General features: G+C 43.1%; 1 long non-coding RNA gene across 1 annotated transcript in view; it reads left to right on the top strand.

The window, feature by feature from the left end:
• The first annotated feature begins 3284 nt into the window (after window positions 1-3284).
• The window catches only part of LOC137326166 (uncharacterized), a 49347-nt gene continuing 27955 nt past the window's right edge, over window positions 3285-24676 (top strand). Inside the window, exons 1-2 of the long non-coding RNA XR_010964136.1 lie at window positions 3285-3516; window positions 11076-11344. This is a non-coding gene — a long non-coding RNA (uncharacterized lncRNA). The remainder of the gene's footprint in view (window positions 3517-11075; window positions 11345-24676) is intronic.

Below are 24676 nucleotides of genomic sequence, written 5' to 3'. Positions count from 1 at the left end.
TTGTTCTCCAATCCTGACATTTTGCTGTGTACCCTAGGTACTGAATACATCTGTAAAGGACTGCGTGCGAGAACTCAGACATTGGAGACATACAGGAGAGGAGCCGTAAGCTATGACACATTTACACTTATGGAGTGAGATATGAAACAATGAGAAAAAGAGAAATACAGACACCACAAGAGAAAATTGTGTCAGTTACAGAAAAGAGAGATACAATTAGTAACGCCACAGGAGATCAGCTATTTTATAATACTGAGGGTAAAAGTGGTCTTGGGCAGCGTGTAAAATGGGTGATACCGAATTGACAGCCCATTTTACACACTGCCACATTTTCTTTTCCATTTAAGTAGATTTGCCATTGCCCGTTTTGTACTACCACCCAAGACCAATTTCATCCCATTTTGTTTTACTTATAATGCTCCTATCCTTATTAAACAGTGGATCCTCCAACTCAATATGAGCAATGCCATGGGAGATCTACTAATATTTTAAACTTTTTTAAAGTCCCATTCTCCTCGTGGAGATATGCTCTACATCTATTTAGCACCACTCATTGATGCCAGAATGAAACTGTAAACTTACTGCGTGGAGAATTGTGGTTGTGCACTTTCCTCCTACCATATAAATCAGTACACTCTGCCTGCATCAAATAGTACATTAATGCTCAACCAGACAGCAGTGAAAGCATGAACACGATCCATTGAATAACCTGTAAATCTTACACTTCCCTGACTTTATAAGCCTACATTAAATTCTGCTGCGAACTACACTTTTTTCACCAGCTTCAAAATTGTATCCCCATTTTTAACAAATATCTTTTTCTTTAATGAAGAAAAAATTGGTCCCAGTGCATAGAGATTCTCATTGGTTAAATAATGATCACACAGAAGATAACCTGAAACTATATTTGCTCAATAAGATTTCCTTATTATTCTGCATCGTTATCTGCTATGGCATAGGACAAGAGATTGGTTCTCTATCAGTATCAGTTATCTGATACATACCTATACATTTAAGTGATTAGTTTCTCCAAGTTTGTATCACCTACCAAACAGACTTGAGCATCGCAGTCTTCAGCGTGCAAGTCTTTTATCCCCTTGTCTCCCTCACACCGCTACAGCATATCGAGTGCAGCATTTAATCCATCCAAATCACCAAACGGGTTTATCTGCGTGTCTTTACTACCAGATATTATTTCCGCTTTTGAACGAGGGATGTTGTCGCATTACAAATCAAACATCGAAATCCGTCAACTGGCTGTTTTACTACAAAAAATAAGGTAACCACCACACATCCCTTCAAGTTTTTTTAAAAAGTGTCAAAAAAAAAGAGAAAATAAGTTTTCACAACGACTATGTCATATATATATATATTTATTTATGTTATTAGAAATACTAAAAAAAATTGGTGAAAAAGTCCAAGTAAATGGTGAACAGTGCAACAAGAAAGTTAGCAGGTGCTGATGAAATGTCATCAAAGATGTCAGACTTTTTTAAAATTCAGCTACATTACACAAAGCTTAAGGGACCCGCGCCTGACGATCGGGAACAGGGCAAGATGTCACTTGTCTTTCTAATTCTGGAAGCACATACCGCCGTCAAGAGACACCCGGATCCACGACCCTTCGTGTAACTCCGCATTCTGCTGCACTGTGAAGCGGACAATAGCGCGTAAGGCATTTTTAATTCAATAAAATTCTATACGGCGTTTGAGACGGATCTCTTAGTGCTTGCTTATTGCGACGTTAATATATTTTTATATATAAAAAGTCAAACAGATTTTACGTCCGTCTCTAGAGAGCCTCCGCCGATAGCACTGACTGGACAGCACGGGCAGTGTCCTCTCCAAACCCCGGCGTTGGATTCTGCCCACATTACAGTTCCAAGAGCCAACATCCCAGCTTGCCGGAGATTTTCCAGTTTTTCTAAATGAGTTTCTTTTAAGTGATCCATTATTTGATTAAATGAGTGGATTCTCGTCTACCCCGTGCTGTGTTTTTTTCTCTCTCTCACGCTTCAGTTTGTGAAAACTCCCACCTCAGTTTTCCGATGGAATTCTAGCTCTTTTTTTTCCAGAGTTCAAACTTTTGTTATTTTTATTCCACCTTTATGTTGATGTCAGGGTTTCAGTAAGTATTTTTCTTCACTTTTTATTTTCCTCGCGTCTGCGATCGGGATCTTTTCCTCCGTCGTCGAAGGCTGTTTGCAAGCCTTGTACAGGATAACGAGGAGAACTAAAACCAGCAGCGCCAAGATGCAGTTGAACACGATGGCGATGATCGCCCCAGTCGACAAAGGAGTGCTCATCGCAGATCCACCAGGAAATTCAGAACCGTGGAAGAAAATGGGGAGAAAGAGAGAGAGAGAGAAGAGGCGGGGAAAGGATCAGCCGGCCTTTACTTTTCCCTGCTGTGGGTGAGAAGCCGATCGGATAGTGAGCGACCCATCCAACACTCAAGTTGCAATCCAGCTCTCTTGGGCTGAGAGATCAAGGAAATTCCTTGCTGGTTATCTTGACAATTTATTTAAAGAAACATCCACCACAGGGCGCAGCAGCCGATAACTGTCAATAGATTCAATTATCCGCGGCTTTGGCGATTATTTCCTGTAAGGACAAGTCTGGGCAAACATTTGATAAACAAGAGTCGGTGTCCAGGTATTCATTCATTCACCGCGCCATCGCACTGTCCACACCAGAGAGGTGGCAGTAATCTCCCCGGGACTCCGGCGTGGAGGTCCCAGGGTGCGGTCCTCACTCCTCACCCACACCAATGCAACTCCACCTTGCAGCTCTTCCTCCGTTAGCCCTCGCTGGCGGGTCCGTGCGGTGACAGTCCACCCAGCCCCGCCCGCCCGCCCGCCCGCCCTGGGGTCGGCACTTCTGACTTTCTGGAGTTTGCAATCGCGTTAGGGTTTTCCGGCTCTCATCCTCCCCAGTGATGGTTCAGACCGGTCTGGCGATGGGCCAACGGACATTGGGCAGTGGAGGTCGGGATGCTCTCGGTGTGTATCGGAAGCCCCCCACCCCCCACGCTCCGCTCCGCTCCGCTCACCCTCCCGCCGCTTTGCTGGCGGTCCCGCCGGACTCTGGGGGGGTGAGGACGACAACCTGCCAGTGTCGGGTAAACAATCCCGCCTCCCTCGCTCCCATTGGTCGGCGAAGGGCGACGTTGTGTTTCGGAATGTTGAGAGCCGCGGTGCTCGGTGCGCATTGGCTGGGGGCGCTGTCAATCACACAATCGATACTTGCTCCGCTTGGACTGGGTGGAGGCAGGTTCTGACATGAAGCTCTCGTGTATTTTACCAATCGACCCGGTACTGCACGCAGCGGGCACATCTCCAGTGTCAAACCGGCCACACTACTTACAAAAAGTCCGAGGCAAACCGGGGAATTATAGACCAGTTAGCCTGACATCTGTTGTGGGGAAATTGCTGGAGTCTGTAATTAAGGATAGGGTGACTGAACACCTCGAGAATTTTCAGTTAATCAGAGAGAGCCAGCATGGATTTGTGAAAGGTAGGTCGTGCCTGACAAACCTGATTGAATTTTTTTGAAGAGATGACTAGAGTAGTGGGCAGGGGAATGTCAATGGATGTTATTTATATGGACTTCCAGAAGGCATTTGATAAGGTCCCACATAAGAGACTGTTAGCTAAGATAGAAGCCCATGGAATCGAGGGAAAAGTACGGACTTGGTTAGGAAATTGGCTGAGCGAAAGGCGACAGAGAGTAGGAATAATGGGTAAGTATTCACATTGGCAGGATGTGACTAGTGGAGTCCCGCAGGGATCTGTCTTGGGGCCTCAATTATTCACAATATTTATTAACGACTTAGATGAAGGCATAGTAAGTCTCATATCTAAGTTTGCCGATGACACAAAGATTGGCGGTAATGTAAACAGTGTAGATGAAAACATAAAATTACAAAGCGATATTGATAGATTAGGTGAATGGGCAAAACTGTGGCAAATGTAATTCAATGTAGACAAATGTGAGGTCATCCACTTTGGATCAAAAAAGGATAGAACAGGGTACTTTCTAAATGGTAAAAGGTTAAAAACCATGGATGTCCAAAGGGACTTAGGGGTTCAGGTACATGGATCATTGAAGTGTCATGAACAGGTGCAGAAAATAATCAAGAAGGCTAATGGAATGCTGGCCTTTATATCTGGAGGACTAGAGTACAAAGGGGCAGAAGTTATGCTGCAGCTATACAAAACCCTGGTTAGACCGCACCTGGAATACTGTGAGCAGTTCTGGGCACCGCACCTTCGGAAGGACATATTGGCCTTGGAGGGAGTGCAGCGTAGGTTTACTAGAATGATACCCGGACTTCAAGGGTTAAGTTACGAGGAGAGATTACACAAATTGGGGTTGTATTCTCTGGAGTTTTGAAGGTTAAGGGGTGATCTGATCGAAGTTTGTAAGATATTAAGGGGAATAGATAGGGTGGATAGAGAGAAACTATTTCCGCTGGTTGGGGATTCTAGGAGCAGGGGGCACAATCTAAAAATTAGAGCCAGACCTTTCAGGAGCGAGATTAGAAAACATTTCTACACACAAAGGGTGGTAGAAGTTTGGAACTCTCTTCCGCAAACGGCAATTGATACTAGCTCAATTGCTAAATTTAAATGTGAGATAGATAGCTTTTTGGCAACCAAAGGTATTAAGGGATATGGGCCAAAGGCAGGTATATGGAGTTAGATCACAGATCAGCCATGATCTTATCAAATGGCGGAGCAGGCACAAGGGGCTGAATGGCCTACTCCTGTTCCTATATTCCTATATTCCCATAATGCTCTTCTATAGGGACAAGAGCCGTATCACATGAATTATTCTGCCGCTAAGGTGGTCCTATGTTCCCTTAAGGCTACAAAATATAATTGTCGTTAAATAAATACAGCTTCAATTCAATCAGAATTTAATTCCTGAGGGAATTATGGAGATTGGGAAATGCATATAAATTTCTAGGCCCCTTGTCAGAAATGAATGCCTTTTTTTAAATACTCTTGACACTTTGAAATGTGACATTTGCATCGCGACTCCTGAAGTATGATAGATGGCCCAGAATTTCCTGGAAAAAATTACACTGCTGTTGAACCTTTAAAAAATATTACACTCAACAATGGCCTCTAGAGGGAGTTTTCTGAGTCTGCTGATTAGCATTCCCATTGGTGCAGGCATTGGTGGAAAACCTACGGAAGAACAGATAAACTACCTGGAAACTTCTGCGCCACCATTAGAATGATAGAATCATCGAAAGGTTACAGCACGGTGGGTGGCCATTCGGTCCATCGAGTCCGTGCCGGCTCTATCCCCCTAGCCCTGCAAATTTATTCCTTTCAAGTACTTATCCAGTTCCCTTTTGAAAGCCATGATTGAATCTGCCTCCAGCAACTGCCACCCCCCCCTCCCCCTGGCAGTGCATTCCAGATCCTAACCACTCGCTGCATAAAAAAGCTTTTCCTCATGTCACCTTTGGTTCTTTTGCCAATCACCTTAAATGTATGTCCTCTCATTCCTTCCACTAATAGGAACAGTTTCTCTCTATCTACTCTGTCTTGACCCTTCATGATTTTAAATACATCTATCAAATCTCCTCTCAATCTTCTCTGTTCCAAGGAGAACTTCTCCAGTCTATCCAAGTAACTAAAGTCCGTCATCCCTGGAATCATTCTATTAAATCTATTCTGCACCGTCTCTAAGGCCTTCACATTTTTCCTAAAGTGCGGTGCCCAGGCCTGGACACAATACTCCAGTTGTGGTCGAACCAGTGTTTTATAAAAATTCATTGATGACTTCCTTGCTTTTGTACTGTATGCCTCTATTTATAAAACCCAGGATCCCGTATGCTTTTTTAACCACTTTCACAACCTGCCCTGCCACCTTCAATGATTTCTGCACATATACCCCTAGATCTTTCTGCACCTGTACCCCTTTTAGAATTGTGCCCTCTAGTTTATATTGCCTCCCCTCGTTCTTCCTACCAAAATGTATCACTTCGCATTTTTCTGCGTGAGATTTCATCTGCCACGTGTCCGCTCATTTCACCAGCCTGTCTATATCCTTTTGAAGTTTATCACTATTCTCCTCACTGTTTACTACCATTCCAAGTGTTGTGTCATCTGCAAATTTTGAAATTGTGCCCTGCACACCAAAGCAGTGGTCTTAGTACCGATCCCTAGGAAACACTACTGTACACCTCCCTCCTGTCCGAAAAACAACCATTCACCACTAATCTCTGCTTCCTGTTACTTAGCCAATTTTGTATCCATGCTGCTACTGCCCCTTTTATTTCATGGACTTTAATCTTGATGACAAGCCTATTTTGCGGCACTTTATCAAATGCCTTTTGAAAGTCCTAATACACCACATCAACCGCATTGCCCTCATCTACCCTCTCTGTTACCTCATCCAAAAACTCAATCAAGTTAGTTAAATATGATTTGCCTTTAACAAATCCATGCTGGCTTTCCCTAATTAATCCACACTTGTCCAAGTGACTGCTAATTCTGTCCCAGATTATCGTTTCCAAAAGTTTCCTCACCACCGAGGTTAAACTGACTGGCCTGTAGTTGTTGGGTTTATCCTTACACCCTTTTTTTAATAAGGGTTTAACATTTGCAATTCTCCAGTCCTCTGACAGCACCCCTGTATCCAAGGATGTTTGAAAGATTATGGCCAGTATCTCTGCAATATCCCCCAGCAACCTAGGATGCATTCTATCCAGACCGGGTGACTTATCTACTTTAAGTACAGCTAGCCTTTCTAATACCTCTTTATCAATTTTTAGCCCACTCAGTATCTCAACTACATCTTCCATTACTGAGACTCTGGCAGCATTTTCTTCCTTGGTAAAGACAGATGCAAAATATTCATTTAGTACCTCGGGCATGCCCTCTGCCTCCATGAGTAGATCTCCTTTTAGTCCCTGATCGGCCCCACCCCTCCTCTTACTACCCGTTTACTGTTTACATGCCTTTAGAAGACTTTTGGATTCCCTTTTATGTTTACCGCCAGTCTATTCTCATACTCTCTCTTTGCCCCTCTTATTTCCTTTTTCACTTCCCCTCTGAACTTCCTATATTCAACCTGGTTCTCACTTGTATTATGAACCTGACATCTGTCATACGCCCCATTTTACTGCTTCATGTTACTCTCTATCTCTTTTGTCATCCAGGGAGCTCTGGCTTTCGTTGCCCTACTTTTCTCCCGCGTGGGAATGTACCTAGACTGCACCCGAACCATCTCCTCCTTAATGGCCACCCATTGTTCAATTACAGCTTTGCCTGCCAATCTTTGATTCCAATTTACCCGAGCCAGATCTGTTCGCATCCCACTGAAATTGGCCCTCCTCCAATTGAATATTTTTACTTGAAGGTAAAAGCTTGAGGGCAAATCAGTGTCAGAGCAGTAGGAAGCATTCAAGGGGAGATTCAAGGAGTTCACAGTAAACATGTTCCCACAAAGAAAAAGGGTGGGACTGCCAAATCTAGAGCTCCCTCGATGACAAGGAGCATACAGGATAAGATAAGGCAAATAAAGGGAAGCTTTGTCAGAGACAGAGAGCTCAATGTTGCAGAAAGCCTGGAGGAGTATAGAAAGTGCAGGGTTGAAATTAAAAAGGAAATTAGGAAAGCAAAGACCATAAGATCATAAGACCATAAGAGATAGGAGCAGGAGTAGTCCATTCAGCCCACCGAGCCTGCTCCGCCATTTAATGAGATCATGGCTGATCTGATTTTTACCTCAACTCCACTTTCCCGCCTTTTCCCCATATCCCAAAGACAGGGCATGAAAAAATACTGGCAAGTAAAATAAAGGAAAACCCAATGATGCTTTTTTTTTATTCGTTCATGGGACGTAGGTGTCGCTGACAAGGCCAGCATTTATTGCCCATCCCTAATTAGAGTCATAGAGTCATAGAGTTATACAGCACGGATAGAGGCCCTTCTGCCCATCGTGTCCGCGCCGGCCATCAAGCCCTGTCTACTCTAATCCCATATTCCAGCATTTGGTCCGTGCCTTGAGAAGGTGGTGGTGAGCCACCTTCTTGAACCGCTGCAGTCCGTTTGGTGAAGGTTCTTCCACAGTGCTGTTAGGTAGAGAGTTCCAGGATTTTGACCGAGCAACGATGAAGGAACGGCAATATATTTCCAAATCGGGACGGTGTGTGACTTGGATGGGAACGTGCAAGTGGTGTTGTTCCCATGTGCCTGCTGCCCTTGTTCTTCTAGGTGGTAGAGGTCGTAGGTTTGGGAGGTGCTGTTGAAGAAGCCTTGGCGAGTTGCTGCAGTGCATCTTGTAGATGGTACACACTGTAGCCATGTTGCCCGGTAGTGAAGGGAGTGAATGTTTAGGGTGGTGGATGGGGTGCCAATCAAGCGGGCTGCTTTGTCCTGGTTGGTGTCGAGCTTCTTGAGTGTTGTTGGAGCTGCGCTCATCCAGGCAAGTGGAGAGCATTCCATCACACTCCTGACTTGCGCCTTGTAGATGGTGGAAAGGCTTTGGGGAGTCAGGAGGTGAGTCACTTGCCACAGAATACCCAGCCTCTGACCTGCTCTTGTAGCCTCAGTATTTATGTGGTTGGTCCAGTTAAGTTTCTGATCAATGGTGACCTCCAGGATGTTGATGGTGGGAAAGTCGGCGATGGTAATGCCGTTGAATGCCAAGGGGAGGTGGTTAGACTCTCTCTTGGAGATGGTCTTTGCCTGGCACTTGTCTGGCGCAAATGTTACTTGCCACTTATCAGCCCAAGCCTGGATGTTATACTGGTTTTGCTTCATGTGGGCACGGACTGCTTCATTATCTGAGGGGTTCCGAATGGAACTGAACACTGTGCAATCATCAGCGAACATCCCCATTTCTGACCTTATGATGGAGGGAAGGTCATTGATGAAGCAGCTGAAGATGGTTGGGCCTAGGACACTACCCTGTGGAACTCCTGCAGCAATGTCCTGGGGTTGAGATGATTGGCCTCCAACAACCACTACCATCTTCCTTTGTAAATACATAAAGAGCAAGAGGGTAACTAAGGAAAGAGTAGGCCCCATTAGAGACCAAAAAGGTAACCTATGTGTGGAGGTGGAAGATGTGGGTATGATTCATAATGAATACTTTGCTTCTGTCTTCACAAAGGAGGGAGACGATGCAGAGATTGTAGTTGAGGAGGAGTGTGAAATATTGGATGTGATAAAGATAGTGAGAGAGGAAGTATTAAGGATCTAGCATCTTTGAAAGTAGATAAATCGCCATGCCTGGATGAAATGTATCTCAGGCTGTTAAAAGAAGCAGGGGAAGAAACAGCAGAGCCTCTGACCATCATTTTCCAATCCTCCCTGGCTACAGGCATGATGCCGGAGGATTGGAGGACTGCTAACGTTGTACCGTTGTTTAAAAAGGGAGTGAAGGATAGACCAAGTAATTAAAGGCCAATCAGTCTAACCTCGGTGGTGGGCAAATTATTGGAATCAATTCTGAGGGACAGTATAAACAGTCATTTAGAAAGGCACGGATTAATTAAGGACAGTTAGCATGGCTTGTAAAGGGAAGATCATGTCTGACTAACTTGATTGAATTTTTTGAGGAGGTAAAAAGGAGGGTCGAAGAGGGTGGTGCATTTGATATAGTCTACGTGGATTTTAACAAGACTTTTGACAAGGTCCCATATGGCAGACTGGTCAAAAAAGCAAAAGCCCATGGGATCCAAGGGAAAGTGGCAAATTGGATCCAAAATTGTCTCAGTGGCAGGAAGCAAAGGGTAATGGTTGATGGGTATTTTTGTGGCTGGAAGGCTGTTTCCAGTGGGATTCCACAAGGCTCAGTACTAGGTCTCTTACTTTTTGTGGTATATATTAATGACTTAAATGTAGGGGGCATGATTAAGAAGTTTGCAAATGATACAAAAATTGGCCGTGGTGGTTGATAGTGAGGAGGAAAGCTGTCGGCTGCAGGAAAATATCAATGGACTGGTCAGATGGGCAGAAAAGTAGCAAATGGAATTCAATCCAGAGAAGTGTGAGATAATGCATTTGGGGAGGTCAAACAAGACAAGGGAATACACAATAAATGGGAGGATACTGAGAGATGTAGAGGAAGAGAGGGACCTTGCCTTGCATGTCTACAGATCCCTGAAGGTAGCAGGACAGGTAGATAAGGTGGTTAAGAAAGCATACGGGATACTTTCCTTTATTAGCCGAGGCATAGAATATAAGAGCAGGGAGGTTATGCTCGAACTGTATAAAACACTAGTTAGGCCACAGCTTGAGGACTGGTCACCACATTACAGGAAAGATGTAATTGCACTAGAGAGGGTACAGAGGATATATACGAGAATGTTGCCAGGACTAGCTATGAGGAAAGATTGGATAGGCTGGGGTTGTTCTCTTTGGAACAGAGGAAGCTGAGGGATGATTTAATTAAAGTGTATAAAATTGTAAGGGGCCTAGATAGATTGGACAGGAAGGACTCATTTCCTTCAGCAGCGTGGTCAATAACCAGGGGGCATAGATTTAAAGTGATTGGTAGAAGGATTAGAGGGGAGCTGAGGAAAATGTTTTTTCACCCAGAGGGTGGTAGGTGTCTGGAACTCACTGCCTGAAAGGGTGGTAGAGGCAGAAACCCTCAACACATTTAAAAAGTACTTTGATATGCACTTGAAGTGCCGTAACCTACAAGGCTACGGACCAAGTGCTGGAAATTGGGATTAGGCTGGATAGTTCTTTTTCGACTGGCAAAGACACGATGGGCTGAATGGCTTCCTTGTGTGCCGTAAATTTTTCTATGTTCTATGCTTCTAAATGCTGTTCAGCCTGCATGCTTCACCTTTGAATCCCTAACCCACTTCAAGGAGAAGGCCAAGGAGCTAGTGGACTATCACTCGGTTCTTGTTATCAGAGATGACAAAGTCAGTGGTATCTTACTGGTGTCAGGTTAGTTACTGAGCATCTACACTGTCACCCTGGAAACCCTGGAAAGCACCGTACAAATAGAACCTGACATCCCCTTTCTCTGTCTCCTTAATCCCATGGGAATAATGCTCACCAATGCTTACCTTTTACCCTCCTTTTCTGCAGATATACCACGGCAACAGGTGGAAGGAGATGATGATGAGGAGGAGCTGGGGAGATCTTGCTCCCATGCTGCATATGATGAGTAGAGCTCCAAGTGTCAGGAGTTCTGAACAGAGTGGAAACATCGATTATTAATATTCACATTGCCAAAATGGAGGCCTTGGGTTCCATTCTACTACAGGCTCAATTATCCATCTGCAACATTCTAGAGGACTGCATTGAGAGGACCATTATACAGGTTTCACAAACATCAATTCTACCCAACGATCTAGGTAAAAAATCATTGCAGGTACATCCGCAGATCACGTATAGGCAAATAAATTGGTTGAACTTTATTTCCGTTGGTGTAAAATAATGTAGCAACTACTGAAAGGATGGGTATCCATGGTAGTCAAAGTAGTGCAGAGGACAATGTTGGAAGGTATGGTGTCCTGTTCCTCAGCCCACACCATCAAAACAGATTGACTGTTTTGCTGTTCACACAAAGCTGTTTTTGGGAACTTGCTGTGTGCAAATTGGCTGCCACATTTACTTACATAACAATGACTATACTTCAAAAGTAATTTGTGAGAAGTGTTTTGAGATGTTTCTCAGAGTTATGGTAAGGTACTGTCTAAACGCAAATTTTTCTTTTAATGGACCACTGCTTAATGCAAATATGGACAGGATAGGTAGTTAAATAGGCAATTGTAGGAGAGCCTGGAATAACATTTGTAAACACAGCTCTATGGATGAGGTTGGGTGCAAGCATTTCCCTATCTGGTGATGTGAATCTCCTTGGCATCCTTTCTTTCATCCTTCTCTTCCTTCTCCAAAAAACTTAAGCAGAGAAAAGAACAAAGTGCAAGACCCATTTTAGCAATTTTTGCTGCAGCAACCAGAAGTGCCTTAGTTCCTCTTTAAGAAGCCACTTCCTATAAGGCCGGAGCTTTGTTTACCTTTACTGCCCACTATATACTGGCAAGCTATATGCACTGTGCGATTCCTTCAGAAATAACAGGAAGTTGTTCAGACCATTTAATATGTAATTAGAATCAGATTTCATATTAAAATAAAGCTCTCTCACATGTGCGAGAGCACTTCGCACCAGTCAAAGGGCTGGCCACAAAATAAAGTGCAGCACGATTTCAGTGGGGAGTCACCAAAATTGATTGCTGTCTGATTTCCCTACCCCCACTCATCCATTTTATGTTTCCACCAACAGGAAAATCGACTCGCACAAGTCCACATACCAGATGAATAAATCATATCCCATAGATCTCCGTAATTTATTATGTGTATGTCAAATGTTAAAAAGCTAATTAGGTGAAAGCTAATTATGTGACGAGGTAAAGTAGATGAGTTTAATGGTCCATTTTAAAATTTTCTGGTTAGGTTGAGTGCAGCTGGAGGCACCGTGGGAGCTAATTGTGGGGTGCAGAATTTGAATATTACCTTTGAATGAATTTTCAAAGAAAAAGTCGTGCCAGTAATTAGAATGTGAAGTTGTAAGGGATACAGTCAGGGCCAGCTTCACCCAAGGTTCTGAATTCAAGATGTGCAAAATAAGCAACACTAGTCAGATGTGGATTTTCTTAAAACAACTGAATACACACAAAATATCTTTCTTTTACAAAATACCGGTCTGTTCTCTTTACAGATGCTGACTGACTTACTGTGTATTTCCATCATTTTCTGTTTTCTGTTTTCATTTCAGATTTCCAGCAATTGCAGCTTTTTCCTTATTATTTTACTAATAAAGCACATGGCATTTATCCTGCCTCGCAAAGTTATCTCAATGAAATACAAAAAATATTTAATAAATGTCATATTGCGTTGTGTTCTTCACTAGGGCAGGTGCCTACCATCCACCCAAGCCTCACCGAGAGATCCTCACTTCTATCCTCCCTCAGCTTCTGCACTGAGCAACTCCTCATCCTTGGTGATTTCAACCTCTATTTCAACTCAGCTTGCCCTTGCTCCTCTGAGTTTACTGCCCTCCTGTCCTCCTTTAACCTCTCCCTCCATATAAACTCTCCTACCCATATTCATGGCAATCCCCTCAACCTTGCCATCTCACGTGGCCTGCCTATTCCCATTGTCTCAATCTCAGATAAGGCCATCTCTGATTACTTCCTTGTATGCCTCACCATTTACATCCCAGTTCCCCCTTCCAACCCCATTTCTAATGCATCAGTCCCTGGAAAAAACTCTGCCCCAAGTCACTTACAATGGCTCTTTCAAACCCCCAACTGTGTAGTCTTTGGCCCTCCATTCACCACGATACTTCTGCAGCTGTCGATCTGCTCAACGATTCCCTCATCTCTGCCTTAGATGCCCTTTTCCCCAGTAAAATTCTTTCTCTCACTCTGGTCATTCCTCTTGGTGCGGCCCCCATCTTCATTTCCTTAAGTCCAAAGGGCACGGACTTGAACGTATTTGGTGCACAACTGCCTTAGCCATTCATCGCCACAGCAAGGACTATCGGGCCCTGCTCTCCTCTGCCAAAACTGTTCACTACTTCAGGATCATCTTAGAATGCAAAGATAACCCCTATCTTGTAAGAACATAAGAAATAGAAGGAGGAGAAGGCCATACAGCCCCTCGAACCTGCTCCGCCATTCCGTAAGATCGTGGCTGATCTTCAACTTCAACTCCACTTTCCCACCTGATCCCCTTTTCTTCACTACCAACCATTTCCTTAAGCCCCTCTCCCCCTCCTACTCCATCCTCATCTTGGACAACAAGTGCAAGAAGCTCATGGATTTCTTTGTCACTAAGATTGAGACCATCTGTTTAGTTGCCTCTGCTATCCCTCCCTTTCCCTTGCCTACCAAGCCAAGCATCCGCCAATATTCCACCCTGCCCTAGCCCTGAACCTGCATCTGTCTTTAGTTTCTCTCCTTTCTCACCTCATCCCCTCTCCGAGCTCATCTTGCTCATAAAACCCACCTCTTGCTCTCTCAACCCTATTCATAGAATCATAGAAAGGTTACAGCATGGAAGGAGGCCATTTGGCCCATTAAGTCCGAGCCGGCTCTATGCAAGAGCATTGCAACTAGTCCCACCCCACCACCCTATCCCCGTAGCCCTGCAAAATTTTTCCTTTCAAGTACTTATCCAGTTCCCTTTTGAAGGCCATGATTGAATCTGCCTCACCACCCTCTCAGGCAGTGCATTCCAGATCCTAACCACTCGCTGTGTAAAAAGGTTTTTCCTCATGTCACCTTTGGTTCTTTTGCCAATTACCTTAAATCTATGTCCTCCAGTTCTTGACCCTTCCATCAATGGGAACAGTTTCTCTCTATCTACTCTGTCTAGACCCTTCATAATTTTGAATACCTCTATCAAATCCCCTCTCAACCATCTCTGTTCCAAGGAGAACAACCCCAGCTTCAGTCTATCCACGTAACTAAAGTCCCTCATCCCTGGAATCATTCTAGTAAATCTCTTCTGCACCCTCTCTAAGGCCTTCACATCTTTCCTAAAGTGCGGTGCCCGGAACTGGACACAATACTCCAGTTGTGGCCGAACCAGTGTTTTATAAAGGTTCATCATGACTTTCTTACCTTTGTACTCGATTTATAAAGCCCAGGATCCTGTATGCTTTTCTAATCACTTTCTCAACCTCACCTTCAACGATTTGTGTACATACAACCCCAGGTCTCTGTTCCTTTACCCTTTTTAGAATTGTACCCTTTAGTTTATATTGCCTCTCCTCATTCTTCCTACTGAAATATATCACCTCGCATTTTTCTGCATTAAATTTCATCTGCCACATGTCCATCCATGCAACCAGCCTGTCTATATCCTCTTGAAGTCTATCACTATCCTACTCACTGTTCACTACCCTTCCAAGTTTTGTATCATCTGCAAATTTTGAAATTGTGCCCTGTACACCCAAGTCCAAGTCATCAATGTATATCAAGAAAAGCAGTGGTCCCAGCACCGACCCCTGGGGAACACCACTGTACACCTCCCTCCAGTCTGAAAAACAACCGTTTACCTCTACTCTGTTTCCTGTTACTTAGTCACTTCTGTATCCATGTTGCTACTGCCCCCTTTATTCAATGGGCCGCAATCTTGATGACAAGCCAACAATGCAGCACTTCATCAAATGCCTTTTGAAAGTCCATATACACCACATCAACCGCATTGCCCTCATCTACCCTCTCTGTTACCTCATCAAAAAACTCAGGTTAGTTAAACACAATTTGCCTTTAACAAATCCGTGCTGGCTTTCCCTAATCAATCCACACTTGCTAATTCTGTCCCGGATTTTAGTTTTTGAAAAGTTTCCTCGCCACCGAGGCTGAGCTGACTGGCCTATAGTTGCTGGGTTTATCCTTACATCCTTTTTTAAACAAGGTTGTAACATTTGAAGTTCTCCAGTCCTGTGCCACCACCCCCGTATCTAAGGAAGTTTGGAAGATTATGGCTAGTACCTCCCCAATTTCCACCCTTACTTCCCTCAGCAACCTAGGATGCATCCCATCCGGAGTGGGTGACTTATCTACTTTAAGTACAGCTTGCATATCTAGTACCTCTCCTTTTTCAATTTTTAGCCCATGCAGTATTTCAACTACATCTTCCTTTACTGCCATTAAACTGCTGGCCATCCAATTTCCCTTTCTAGCTCCCATGCTAGCTGACATTGTAAATAGTTCCCTCTCCTCAGGTACTGTTCCCATCCTTTTCAAATCTGCCGTCATCACCCCCCCCCCCACCCCTCGAAAAGAACCAGTCTTGACCCCTCTATCTTTGCAAACGTCCGCCCCATGAACAAACTCGTTTTCCTCTCCAAAATCTTTGAATGTGTTGTCGCCTCCCAAGTCTGTGCACATCTTTCCCACAATTCCAAATTTGAACCTCTCCAATCAAATTTCTGCCTCTGTTACGGCACTGAAATGGCCCTAATCAAAGTCACAAATGATATCCTCTGTGACTGTGACTGTGTCACATTCCTTCATCAATCTCCTGACCTCTCTGCAGCTTTTGACACGATCGATCATGCCAACCTTTTCCAATGTCTCCTCCGTTATCCAGCTTAGTGGGACTGTCATCACCTGCTTCCACTCTTTCCTATCCAATTGCAGCCAGAGAATCTCCTGCAATGCCTTCTCTTCCCACCCTATATTAAAATATTAAAAACATAGCTTTTTTTCCCCCCTTTTTGCTGATTGCGGCCCATGAGGACGGCCTCAACCGGGATCTTGGGTTCATGTCACGCTACAAGTAACCCCACCAGCAAAAAGGGGGGAAAAAAAGCTATGTTTTTAATATTCTCTCTCTCTCTCTGCCATTTGGGTTTCTTTCTGTCTGTCTGTGTAATTGACACAATGTATATCCAGTGTACTGGGACGTGCTGTTCTCCGTGACTGGCCTGTTTGAATAACAACAACACCTTTTGATTGGTGTGATGCTGTCCCAGCCTAGTATAAGATATGCGATTTGAGAACCTTTTCACTCATTCACCTGACGAAGGGGATAATCTCCGAAAGCTTGTGATTTTAAAATAAATTTGTTGGACTATAACCTGGTGTTGTAAGATTCCTTACATTATTTCCAAAGTCCTCTAAGGATCTATCCTTGGCCCCCTCCTATTCCTCATCTACATGCTGCCCCTCGGTGACATCATCCAAAGACAGAACATCAAGTTCCACATGTACGCTGACGACACCCAGCTCTGCCTCACCACCACCTCCCTCGACCCATTCACGGCCTCTGTGTTGTCAGCCTGCTTGTCTGACATCCGATATTGGATGAGCCGCAGTTTCCTCCAATTAAACATTGGGAAGACTAAAGCCATTGTCTTTGGCCCCCATCACAAACTCCGTTCCCTCATCACTGATTCCATCCCGCTCCCCGGCCACTGTCTCAGGCTGAAACAGAATATTCGCAACCTCGGCGTCCTAGTTGACTCTGAGCTGAGCTTCCGACCCCATATTCACTCCATCACCAAGACCACCTGTTTCCACCTCCATAACATCACCCGTCTCCACCCCTGCCTCAGCCCATCTATTGCTGAAACCCTCATCCTTGTTTTTGTTACCTCCATACTCAACTATTCCAATGCTCTCCTGGCCGGCCTCCCATCTTCCACTCTCCATAAACTTGAACTCATCCAAAACTCTGCTGCCTGTATCCTAACTCGCACCAAGTCCTGATCACCCATCACCCCTGTGCTCGCTGACCTACATTGGCACCTGGCCCGGCAACGCCTCGAATTTAAAATTCTCACCCTCATGTTCAAATCTCTCCATGGCCTCACCCCTCCCTATCTCTGTAACTTCCTCCAGCCCTCCAACCCTCCAACAACGCTGCGTTCCTCCAATTCTGGCATCCTGCGCATCCCCGATTTCTTTTGTCCCCCCACCATTGCCGGCAGGGCCTTCAGCTGTCTAGGCCCTAAGCTCTGGAACTCTCTGCCTCTCTACCTCTCTTTTCTCCTTTAAGACTTTCCTTAAAACTTACCTCTTTGATCAATTTTTTGGTTACCTGTCCTAATGTCTCCTTCTTTGTCTCGGTGTCAGTTTCTGTTTGATAACACTCCTGTGAAGCGACTTAGGACATTTTACTTTGTTAAAGGCGCTATATAAATGCAAGTTGTTGTTGTGGAATGAGAGTTATGGTAACTCATGATTTGTGGCTTTTGCATTAATTTTATTGATTTGTCTGACTCACATACAGTGTTCAGAGATTTATATTTAATGAGCAAGTGCCATTTGAATTTGAAGTGTTACGCTCATACCAATTATGCAGTGCTGCTGCTGGTGAAAATGACCCGCTGTGCTCACCTTCTATGCTAGCAACACTACTCAGACCATGGCCAGTGGAATCATTACTCATCAGTCTGTCAGCAATGTCTAAAATCATTTCTTAAGTTACTGCCACATTACCTTTGAGTCATGTCCTCTATATCAGCTTCTCAATGTCCCCACTACAGCATCAGAGAATTGCTGACTTCCATTCCTTCTCAGCTTCAATAAGTTTTAAATGTTTATGATGCCTATAACATTGTTCAATGCATTCTGCAGTGGAGGCACAGGCTGCCACATTCTTACTGTGTTGCTGCAGTGGCTGTTGGTGGTTAGGAGAGTCACATTAGCCTCTGTATTCATTTTATTGTTTTGTGTCACACACAGCATTTAGAGATTTAAATCTGGTTTCCTCTCAATTTGTTCCTTTGGGCCCCACCAAGCTCTGCTGCTCCAGGCACCCCACCCCTCATCAGTGCCGTGAGACCTTCACAACAAGCCCCCACAACGGCTCCCAGACTTACCTTGCTACCGGCAACCCCCTCTCGGTGTCAGCGAGTGGCCTCTGGGTCGCCCCATCTTTGTCTCCCCCTCCACCACCCGCCGGCCAGCTGTCACTTTCCACCGGAAACCAGTGAGTAACTGACCAGCAGCATTCAAATGAGGCCCAGCAGTTAAAATCTGCCCACTTTGAACACCATCTGCCTCATTTTTGGCCACTCACTTAACCTGACTATGTCCCTTTGTAAATTTCTGCTCCCATCTACACAACTTACTGTGGCTCCTAACTTAATGTCATCTGCAAACTTGGATATACAGCTCTCTATTCCTTCATCCAAGTCATTAATATATATGGTGAAAAGCTGAGGCCCTGGTACAGATCCCTGGGGAACACCACTTGACACATTCTGCCAATCAAAGTACATTCAATTTATCACTACTCTCTGTCTTCTACCTCCCAACCAATTATCAACAAATGTCCTAAGGTTAATGTGGTCTCATGTTTACTAATAATCTCTTGTGTGGAACCTTATCAACAGCCTTTTGGATGTCCATATAGACAGCATCCATAGACACTTCGCTGTCCACCTTGTTAGTGACCTAGAATCATAGAATCTATAGAATGGTTACAGCACAGAAGGAGGCCATTCAGCCCATCAAGCCCGTGCCGGGTCTCTGCAAGAGCAATCCAGTTAGTCCCATTCCCCCGCCCTTTCCCCATAGCCCTGCAAATTTTTTTCCTTCAGGTACTTATCCAATTCCATTTTGAAAGCCACAATTGAACCCACCTCCACCACCCTATATCAAGAAAAGCAGTAATCCTAGTACCGACCCCTAGATAACACCACTGTATACCTTCCTCCAGTCTGAAAAACAACCGTTCACTACTACTCTCTGTTTCCTGTCACTTAGCCAATTTTGTATACGTGCTGCCACTGCCCCTTTTATTCCCTTAAAAAATTCAACTAAATTAGTCAGACATGACCTACTCATCACAATTCCATGCTGATTCTCTTTGATTAGCTCATACTTGTTCAAATGCTCAGTCACTCTGTCCCTGATAATAGATTCCAGTAACGTCCCTGCAACTGACATTAAACTGAAATGTCTGTAGTTTCCTGGTTTCTCCCTCTGTCCTGTCTTAAATAATGGAGTGCATTTGCAATTTTCCAATCCAAAGGCCCAAATCTAGAAAGTTTTGGAAAATCATTACAAATGCATCTGTAATTTCCCCATCTATTTCTTTTAATACCCTCGGGTGGAAACCATCAGGTCCTGGAGATTTGTTCCATTATTTTCTCCATTGCTATTTTTAACTTACATTAAATCCACTAAGTTCCCCCCCTTGACTTATTTTTAGGTTTCTTTTAACCACTGAAATTTTGTCCTCTTCCTCCACTTTGAAATCCAATACAAAATACTAATTTAACAAGTCTGCCATTTCCTTGTTTTCCAGTATAATCTCATCTGCTTTTTTAATAGGCTCATGTTCCTCTTTACCACTCTCTTTCTCTTAATATGTTTATAAAAACTTTTACTATTAGTTTTGATATCTCTTGCAAGTTTTTTTTCATACTTTCTTTTGCACCTCTTATTACTTTCTTTGTATCCTTTTGTTTTTTTTTATAGTTATCCCAGTCTGCTGAATTCCCACTTTTTGCAGTTGTGAAAGCCTTTTCTTTTAGTTTGATACTGTCTCTTACCATGTTTGTTGACCATGGGTGCTTAAATGTACAAGTGGAGCTTTTGCCTTTTAGGATTATGTACTGATTTTGTATTGTACCAAACACTGGCCAATTTATTTCTCATCCCTTCAAAGTTTGCCTCACAGAAATTTAAAATCGTGGTTTGTGACTCTTGCTTCTCCCTCTCAAACCTAATATCATATTATGATCACTATTTGCAAGATGTTTTCTTATAGTCAGATTGTTAACTAATTCTGATTCATTACTCATCGTTAAATCTAATATGGCCTTATCCCTTGTCGGTTCTAAAACATATTGTTCCAGAAAATTGTCCCGAGTATGTTCCAGAAATTTATTGTCTTTACTACTTGAGCTATTTTAGTCTATGTAAAAATTAAAATCTCCCATTATAACCACATTGTTTCTACTACATGCTTCCCTGATCTCTGTATTTATACATTCCCTTACTACGTCGCTACCATCAGGAGGTCTGTAGACAACTCCCACCAGAGTTTTGCATTCTTTATTATACCTTAGTTCTACCCATACTGTTTCCACTTTCTGTTCATCCTTACTGAAGTCCAATCTTTCTACAGCTGTGATTTTGGCTTTTATCAATACTGCCACTCCTCCTCCTTTTGTAATTTCTCCATTCTATCTGAAGATCCTATAGCCTGGATAATTTAGCTCCCAATCATGCCCAGCTTGTTGGCAGGTCTCTGTAATAGCTACTACATCATATCCTTTAAGCTGAATTTGTGCTTGTAACTCATTTGTTTTATTTCTTATGCTACGTGCATTTGTGTACATAACTCTTATCTGGGTAACTGTCCCCACCCTACGTATATTCCCCGATGGTGTATTTCTCACACTTTTTGACCTGTCACACTTTTGTTGCTGATGCTCTGTACATTGCCATAAAGCCAATTTAAAATGTTTGTGTTTTTCATCACTGCTGCTTTATTTTTAACAAGTATTTTATTATTACTTCCTTTAATCTTTTCTGTTTCCGGAGTATTTATTATCTTTATCTCCTTTCATACTCTGAGCTTTGCTTTTATCCGCTCTTTTTTTAATCATTAGGTTATTTTTTCCACCAGGACCCTCCCCCTCTTCATTGGTTTAAAGTCCCTTCTACAGCCCTATTTATGCTTTCCAAAAGAGAAGTGTGGCAGGCAAGAAATATATGCTAGATATACTTGCCTAAATGTTTCTCTCTTTTACTGCTCATTTTTGGACAATACTGGGAAAGGCAAGGGAGAGAAATCGAGTGAGCACCCATTCTTCCAGCTCCTCCCAGTACACCTCCCCACATCCAGGATTTTCCTCCGGAGATATTGGTGAATGCTGAATACACTCACCCATATTATAATGGAATGTTAATGAAGAGAAATATACTTTTCTTCATTAATGTCTTAGCAACACTGGATGTTAGGAGCACTGTTGTGTTTTTTTAAATAAAATAAATGGCCTGTAAGCTGACGACAACCTAGCATAGGGTGATCAATTGCACTTGATCAGACTGCCAAATTTAAAATTTCAAAACATTTCACTTCCACTATCATCTTCAATTGCCCGAAAGGCAGCCAGCCATGCTCTGCTACTACAGGTGCCCGAGGTAACTCCACCTGGGAGGGAAATCCACCTGGGAGGGAAATCTACCTGGGAGGGAAATCCACCTGGGAGGGAAATCCACCTGGGAGCCATGGTTGGGCCCAAAGCCCAAACCACTGCAGTTCTAGCAGGGTTACTGCAACGGAGGGAAATCTAGGCTCCTATATTTATACTATTATTAGATAGATAGATAGATAGATAGATGCTGGAGATAGAATTTCATGTTAATGAGCTATGAATTATTTGTTGATAAATTTACAGCAATGGCTTCATAATCCTAAATTTTCAGTGTAAATGCCAATGCACATCAACATCACAGAACACTCTGCCAAATCTTATCCCCACTGAATTCCACTGCCAGCTACACACATATATTTATATATGTATAAAATGTGTGCCTTGAAAAAATAACAGATTTCTTGGAGTGATTTCAAGGTAGTGATCTAATCAAGGAGTCCAAATGACTTATGAAACTTGAATTGTAGACAGATCTAACCAGGCTGGGGATGGTTGGATCATTAGTTCAAGTCTGTAAAGTTTTGTGATCTGTGCGGCATTCATTAAAAGCTGCACTGCGCTTGTAACTGTTCATTAATAATCAATGAGAAATTGATTTTTGATAAAGCCTGATCTCTATAAAGTAGAAACAAAATTGAAACGGGATATAGAAACAAAAGCAAAAAATGGTGAAAAGTAGATTCATCGGCATCTGTAAAGAGAAGAAAGAAGTAATCCAGAATTCTTTTTTATTTCTGATTTCCAGCATTTGCAATGTTTTTCTTTTTATCTAGACTGAGATATAAGTCAAAGATTATGCTGAATACAATATTTATAGTTTAACTTTTTAAATTATTGCTCTATCTCTTCAAGGGGCACAGTTGTGACTTTGCATTTCTGGTTAATGTTGAGGAAAGGTCTATAAAGTAAGACTGAGCATCCAGCTGACAAAATGATGGCTTGCAGTATCCAGTGCTGTAGTCAATAGTGCTGTTACCATCAGAGACCAATTTCTGAGGTTTGTGGCCTTCCCTGATAGAACCAGCATTGCCTCATTTATATCACACCGCTGCTGTTGAAGTTAGGGGTATATCTTGATAGCAGTGTTATAATATAAAAGAAGTATAACAGTGATATCCATCAGGTTACTTGGGTTTCTATTTTCCCACTGGCGGGGTATAAATTAAAAAGCACTGCAAAAGCCATATCAGTGTAAAATTCACAATTGGAAATTTATAGCTCATATAAGTTGTGTGAAAGGGATAACATGTTCTGGATTTTATGGTATATGAGAATTTGGATATGTGTAATTTCCCTAGTTATTAAATTAAATGCCTCTTTCCTCTCCATTCTTTGTCTAGTAAATACAGATTTTGTGTTAAAATATCATTAAATTGTTTTCCATTATCTAGAGTGCTCCTCATGTACAGGGACGTATGTCAAAGTGCTGCACTAAAGAGGGTAGACATGGAGAGAAACAGAAAATAAAGAGGATTAGGAGGGGGAGGAAAAAAACATGGTTGAGTAGAAGGGTTTTAAGTGGGTTTTTGAAAGCAGGCAGAGGTGACAAAGCATGAATTTAAGGAAGGGGATGTGAAAAGCCAAGGGCATAGTGGCTCAGATGCCTTAAGGTATGTATCAGTTTGGTTGCCCCTTCCTGCACTGTCTGCAATGCTTGGATATCCTTGCTGTAATAGGGCAACTAAACTCTATGCAGTACTTCAGGTGTGGCCGTACAAGTGACTTGTGCTCTGTCTCTTGCCAGTTAATATCCAGTTACTTTTCCCTACAGTTGCTACACTTTCCATCAGCTACATTCCTCTCCTATATTGTACACTGTAGCCTAGAGCCATTTAGTTTATATTCCCACTGTTTAGTTCCCTTTTTTGATCTTATTCCTTTATATTTGTCCACATTAAATGCAATTTTCCACTCAATTCTATCCAAATCCCTTCATATTTGGTTTCTCTCTCTGTTATTTGAACTCTCTCTGTACAATTTGGTTTCATCTTCACACTTAGACAGCATTGTTTATGCTCCAAATAATTTATATACATTATAAACAGCAATATGCTCAGCACTAATCCCTGTGGTACACCACGAGAGACCCTTTATCAGGTCTATATTTTTTTAATTTCAACAATATATTTTATTCATAAAATTTGTAATGATACATACAGTACAGTTTCCAAATCACATTTCAAATGTAGATAGTACAGATTATACAATTTATGAGATACATAAAGTACAGTTCAAATATGATTCAAACAATACAGTTACACATTGTACAAGATAATTACAGTTCATGACACTCTAGGGTGCCTCTTTGCAGTACAATCAATGCAGCTTATTGATTACAGATACATTACAGTTACATTACATTTCATTACATTCATTGCAATTTTACATTCTGCCCGAGGGGATTTTTCCCTGATTGCAGCCCCTCAGTATACAATGGCGGGAGGGCTCTAGGTGGTTGCCTTTCCCCATACAGCCTTTGCGGTGGCTGCACCCAGCTTCAGTGCGTCCCTCAGCACGTAGTCGTTGACCTTGGAATGTGCCAGTCTGCAACACTCGGTCGAGTACAGCTCCTTGCACTGGAAGATCAGCAAGTTTCGGGCCAACCAAAGGGCATCTTTCACCTAGTTGACTGTCTTCCAGCAGCAGTTGATGTTTATCTCGGTGTGGTGTCCCTGGGAACAGTCCGTAGAGCACAGAGTCCTGCATTACAGAGCTGCTCGGGACGAACCTGGACAAATGCCACTACATCTCTTTCCAGACCTTTTTTGCAAAGGCACATTCCAGAAGGAGATGGGTGATGGTCTCATCCCCACCGCAGCCTCCTTGGGGACAGCGTGCGGTGGCACGGAGACTCCAGGTGTGCATATAGACTGACGGGAAGGGCCCTCCTCACCACCAGCCAAGCTACAACTTGGTGCTTGTTTGTAAGTTCTGGCGATGAGGCATTCTGCCAAATGTCTTTGACAGTCTGCTCAGGGAACCATCCGACAGGAACCACCATCTCCTTTTCCTGCAGGGTCTCGAGGACGTTACGTGCAGACCACTTGCT

This window comes from Heptranchias perlo, chromosome 1 (genome assembly GCF_035084215.1).
Source record: "Heptranchias perlo isolate sHepPer1 chromosome 1, sHepPer1.hap1, whole genome shotgun sequence".
Lineage (NCBI taxonomy): Eukaryota > Metazoa > Chordata > Chondrichthyes > Hexanchiformes > Hexanchidae > Heptranchias > Heptranchias perlo.
The sequence above is the reverse complement of the archived record's forward strand: the minus strand, read 5'-3'. Positions and strand labels throughout refer to the sequence as shown.